A 6,382-nucleotide genomic window follows, 5' to 3' on the forward strand; every position below is an offset into this window, starting at 1 on the left:
CCTCCAACTTTTAATCTTCGGAGGCACATCATAAATTTTAGCAAAAAAGCGGTTGATGAAATCAAGTATGTGCAATACTAGAACAATGCAAAGAGGATGAAGAAAACTACATTAGTAGAGGACGTCGGCAGGCCCAAATGTACTCAGGAGTACTTGATTTGGTTACAGTCCATCCCGCTAGGGGTCAGCACCCCATTGCCAGCACAACTTAGGGGTCGGGCAATTCAGACAGATGATTTTGAGGAGGCATCGGACCAAGATCCCTGGGATAAGCTTGAGTTGATAAAGTCTCAGTTAGCGGGATTGGCAGCAAACGTGGAGCAGCATGGCCAGTATTTGTTTAGGGTCGGCCTTCAGGATGCGGGGGCACACGCCAAGGCCTTTATTCCCAGCATCGGTGTTTCTTTACGAGGAATGTTACAGAGTTTGAGCATGACGGACAACCCAGGATCATCCCAGCTAGGACCGTCGCATTCTGGAGCCGCTTGAGGAGTCATCCTATTTAGGTGTTTTGAGATTGTCGTATGTTGTCTTTTACTTTCGTGTCTTGTCTAGAAGTACTGAGTCCTTTAGGTAGTGTCAGAGTCTATCGTAGTGTAGTTGAGTCTGTCATGTCTTTCATTATCGAATTTCCCTTTGTATTTTAATAAAAATCCCAAAAAGATTTTGTTTTCAATTTATTTTCCACCACTTCTTCAAAACTACGCTTGGTCTGATTCATGAGGGACATGATACGTAGGCAACCTACATCGGGTTCGATCAAATCATTTTTAGTTCAAAATAAAAAGAGAAAGAAAAAGAAAAGAGTGACAAGAGGTGTTGGAAAACAAAGAGAAGAAAGGATTGAAATGAGCAAATTGGGATGATGCCATATGACCCTGCGACCCTCAAAACCATTTTAGAACCGTTAATCATTGCTAGGTGCATTGCATGTAAGGTGATATTATTATTTGATAAATACTCTAATGCTAACATGGTGGTTTTGTGTTGTTGTCCTCTGTTATCTCTATTAAGTTTCAGGAAGATGGTTAGTTTGTTGGCATCCTGGCAAGTCATCCATACAATACCCGATCAAAGCGTCAAATAGTCATGGCTAGCAGGGAAACAGACACTGGAGTTATAGACCCACCAAGGGAGATTGTTGAGTCGGAATCGGAACTGCAAGAGGAGGTCCGGAGGTTAAGGCATCAGATGGCAGAAATGTATCAAGCCTGGATTAAGGGACACCCTCCACCCTCGTTCACTACCAACTACACAGAAAACCCTGCTTCCATTCCACCACTCTCTCAATCCCAGATGCCCAATACCATTGATCTTTCCCCACAACACGCTCCTGGCTTTACCCCTTACCACAACTACCTCGGCACTTCAGCCCAAACTGTTCATGCTCCGCCAGCCAAAACAACCTCATACCCCGCTCCGACATCTGCTCCTATTTTTGTACCCCTCCACAAGCTACCCTCCACCGATCCTCTAGTGAGCCCGCATTCCCTGCTACAGAAGCCCACTACTATGCACCGGAGCCCACCTTCAAAGTCCCAGATCCTTACTCTTACACTCCCCAATTTGAGCCTCATGTTGAAACTGACAAACCACCCAAGAACGCAGAGCAAGAAGAGATGTTTAGGAAGGTACAGAGTCTGGAGCAATCATTGAGAAATATTCAAGGGTTGGGAAACCAAGTGATTGTGGCCTATAAGGATTTGTGTTTGTTCCCTGATGTCCAATTGCCTACCGGGTTCAAGATGCCCAAGTTTGACTTGTATGATGGACATGGGGATCCTTTAGCTCATCTGAGAGGTTATTGTAGTAAAATGAGAGGCGCCGGGGGAAAAGATTAATTACTGATGGCATACTTCAGCCAAAGTCTGAGTGGGGCAGCTTTAGAATGGTACACCCGCCAGGACGCCAGCAGTTGGTACACCTGGGACGATATGGGTCAGGCCTTTGCCCGACACCTTTAGTACAATATAGACATTGTTCCAGAACGCCTATCTCTGACCAAGGTGGAAAAGAAACCCAGTGAAAGCTTTAGAGAATATGAGTTCCGATGGAGGGAGCAAGCTGCATGAGTCAATCCTCCGATGGAAGAGGACGAGAGGTTAAATACTTTCTTCAAGACCTAGAGCCCACTTACTATGGCCACTTGATCTCAGCCATTGGTAAGTCTTTCAATGATGTGGTGAAGATGGGAGAAATGGTGGAAGAAGGGCTCAAGTCGAGTAAGATCATGAGCTATTCTGCTATAAAAGCAACCACCCAGGTAGTCCAGAGTGGTACCGGAAGTTTTCTAGGCAAGAAGAAGAAGGAAGATGTTGCTATGTTTGTCTCCGGATCATGGCATGGCCATAGGGTTTCACCTCATCAGTACATCCATCCTCGACCCCGACCCCAAGCCTACGCCCAAGCTCCATATAATCCACCTCAACATTACTTTTCCCCGCAAAACCCCCAATACTCAGCCAGGCCATCCTAATACCTTGTTTACTACGCATAGTCATATGCTCAACCCCCTCCTTACCCGCAATGGTGTGCTCCAGCTCCGCAGAATATCTACCCAGCTCCACAAAATACTTATCCACCCCCACAACCCTATCAAAACCCCACTGGTTCAAATTTTCGATCAAGGCCAGAGTATATGAGAAAGAGGCAGCAGCGGAAACAAACTTTTACCCCGCTTGGAGAGTCCTATGCTAGTCTGTTTCAAAGGTTAAGGCAGTTGGACGTCTTGAGGCCGATTGAGTCAAAGATACCAAACCCCCCTCCAAAGAACCTCGATTATTCCCTAATATGCGCCTATTGTTCTAATGCTCCAGGGCATGACATAGAGAAGTGTTGGAATTTGAAACGGGCAATCCAGGAGCTCATTGATACAAACCAAATTGTAGTTCATAGCCCAGATGCGCCAAACATCAACCAAAACCCTTTGCCAGCCCATGCAGAGATGCACATGATTGAATAGTTCACAAGGATGGGGAGCCCAAAAAGTCTTCTAAGTTCGTCATGATGATTCGGGCCAGTGAAAGCAATTTGGTTAAAGCTCCAGACTCTACCAAAGCTACGCCCTTGACAGTTGAAGGGATGACAGAAAAGTCGAGCGCACTCAATTCGAAACCACCAGTGTTGGTCGTGAAAGGGCTGTCGAAAGATATCGGGGCAAAGCCGGAAAGTTCAAAAGTGGTAGTACCAGGGATTTCAAGTAAGCCTGTCATAGTTGTGAAGGGGGCTCCTACTACCCATATCATCATTAAACCAGTAACCCAGCTTCCAATGGTGGATGCCAAGGCTGTTCCGTGGAATTATAAACAAGTAATAGTGACATACAAAGGAAAAGAAATAGAGAAAGAAGTCAGTGAAACTGGAGGATTGACTCGTTCTGGGAGATGTTTCACCCCAGAAGAATTAAGAAAAGCCAAGACATTCAAGGATATCCCAATGCCAGTAAAGAAATCGGTCACTGAGGAAGAGGCTGAGGAGTTCCTGAAAAAGATGAAAGTGCAGGATTATTCCATTGTGGAGCAGTTAAGGAAAACACCAGCCCAGATTTCTCTTTTCTCTTTGTTGACACATTCAGATGAACATCGCAGGGTCTTGATGAAGATTTTGAATGAGGCACATGTTCCTGATAAGATCATAGTGAACCACTTGGAAAAGATAGCTGGCAGGATCTTCGAAGCAAATAGGATCACTTTCTCGGACGATGAGCTTCCTATGGAGGGTACAGAACACAACCGAGCTCTCTATCTCAAAGTGAAGTGTGAAGATTCTATTGTCTCAAGGGTTTTGGTTGATAATGGCTCTAGTGCGAATATTTGTCCCTTGTCTACTCTGCAAAAACTGAAGATTGGCACTGAAAGAATCCACTTGAATAGTGTGTGTATTCGAGGCTTTGATGGGGGAGGTAAAGATTCTGTTGAAGATATAATGCTCGAATTGTCGATAGGGCCTGTTGAGTTTACTATGGAATTCCAAGTGTTAGATATGGCTGTCACTTACAATTTGTTGTTAGGCAGGCCCTGGATATATACTGCTAAGGCAGTCCCCTCTTCTCTGCACCAAATGGTGAAGTTTGAATGGAACACGCAGGAAATAGTTGTGCACGGTGATGAGGACTTGTCAGCCTGTAATGATACAATTGTTCCGTTCATCGAAGCTGAAGATGATAAGGGACCTTGGGTCTATCAGACTTTCGAAACAGTGTCTGTTGAGAAAATTACAGTAGGAATCTTGGTACATTTGGTTTGGGATTCATGCCCACAGAGAAGGACGTGAGAAGGGTTAAAAATCTGAAACAGAAGGTATGGTCGCTCCCCAAGCCCATCCCACACATCTCTAAGTATTTTGTCAAGCCTGGAGCCGAAAAGCCTCCAACCTCCTCAATCCCAAAACCTGTGGTCGATGTTGATGAAGAGCTGATCAAGAGGTTCCAAAGTCTATTCGAAGAGGTCAATATGGTAGAAGTTGGTGAAAGATCTAGTAAAGCAGATGTGCAGCTCGTTGGCCCAAAGGTGAAGCTTAGCAATTGGGAAGTTACTCCTCTCCCCACCAGGAAGGAGTTTTGGTAGTTTGCTTTGTGTTCCTTTCTGTTATTTGGGTTATTCCAGGGTTGTAATCCAGATTTTTAGTTTTTGCTTGTTTTGATGTTCAAACCCTGCTATCCTTTTATTTTCAATGAAATGCAATTTCCCGTTTTCCATTAGTTTTAATAGTGTTTTATTTTGTTCTTTTTTCTTTTGTACAGTTCTTTTTATGCTGGTTGCAGTGACATGACATGCATGAAGAGTTTTCAGTCGAGTCTTAAAAGCCAATCTAATTCTGAAATAACAATCCAAGAAGTAGAATATGATGATGAAATAGAATATGATGAAGAAGCAGCATTTGAGGAAATCAGTAAAAAGCTAAAACAATTTGAAGAAAAACCAAAGCCTAATTTGAGTGAGACTGAAGCAATCAATTTAGGGGACCAGGATGATGTTAGGGAAACGAAGATAAGTGTGCATTTAGAACCGTGAGTTAAGGAGGAAATAATCAAAACATTGTTTGGGTACAAAGATGTCTTTCCATGGTCATATGACGATATGTCGGGCCTGAGCACTGATCTGGTAGTTCATAAATTGCCAAATGATCCAACATACCCTCCTGTCAAGCAAAAGTTGCGAAAGTTCAAGACTGATATGAGTGTGAAGATCAAAGAAGAAATCACAAAGCAGCTTACTGCAAAGGTCATTCGGGTCACTCGATATCCCACTTGGTTAGCCAATGTTGTGCCAGTACCAAAGAAAGATGGTAAGACTAGTGTCTGTGTTGATTACCGTGATCTTAACAAAGCAAGCCCAAAGGATGATTTTCCATTGGCGAACATTCATATTCTGATCGATAATTGTGCCAAGCATGAGATTGAGTCTTTTGTGGACTATTACGCGGGATATCACCAGATCTTGATGGATGAGGAAGATGCAGAAAAGACAGCATTCATCACGTTATGGGGAACATACTGTTATCGGGTAATGCCATTTGGTTTGAAGAATGCTGGGGCAACTTACATGAGGGCGATGACCACCATATTTCATGACATAATACATAGGGAGATCGAGGTTTATGTAGATGATGTGATTATAAAGTCAAAGAAGCAGTCTGACCATTTTAAGGATTTGAAGAAGTTTTTCCAAAGACTCTGCAGGTATAACCTCAAGCTCAATCCAGCGAAATGTGCATTTGGTGTCCCGTCGGGGAAGCTGCTGGGATTCGTGGTTAGTAGACGCGACATTAAGTTAGATCCATCGAAGATCAAAGCCATTCAAGAGTTACCACTGCCAAAGAACAAAACAGAGGTGATGAGTTTGCTTGTTGGTTAAATTACATCAGCAGGTTCATTGCTCAGCTCACGACAACCTGTGAGCCCATCTTTAAGCTGCTGAAAAAGAATGCTACAGTCAAGTGGACTGACGAATGTCAAGAAGCATTTGATAAAATTAAGAGGTACCTGTCGAATCCACCTGTGCTGGTCCCACCAGAGCCTAGAAGACCTTTACTCTATTTGACAGTCTTGGATAATTCTTTTAGCTGTATATTGGGTTAACATGACATCACGGGAAAGAAGGAGCAAGCAATCTATTATCTCAGTAAGAAGTTGGTTCATCAAATTCAAGGAGAATGGGAGACTCGAGATTTGAAGCTCATACCGTACCGATAGTGTCTGCATGATCTTTGTCAACGGTTCAGGTCGGTTGAATTTAGACATATTCCCAGGATTCATAATGAGATTGTTGATGCCTTGGCCACTCTGGCATCAATGTTACATCATCCGGACAAGGCTTATGTCGACCCCGTGCACATCCAAATCCATGATCAACATGCTTATTGTAATGTGGTGGAAGAGGAA

This window comes from Nicotiana sylvestris, chromosome 2, assembly GCF_000393655.2.
Source record: "Nicotiana sylvestris chromosome 2, ASM39365v2, whole genome shotgun sequence".
NCBI lineage: Eukaryota > Viridiplantae > Streptophyta > Magnoliopsida > Solanales > Solanaceae > Nicotiana > Nicotiana sylvestris.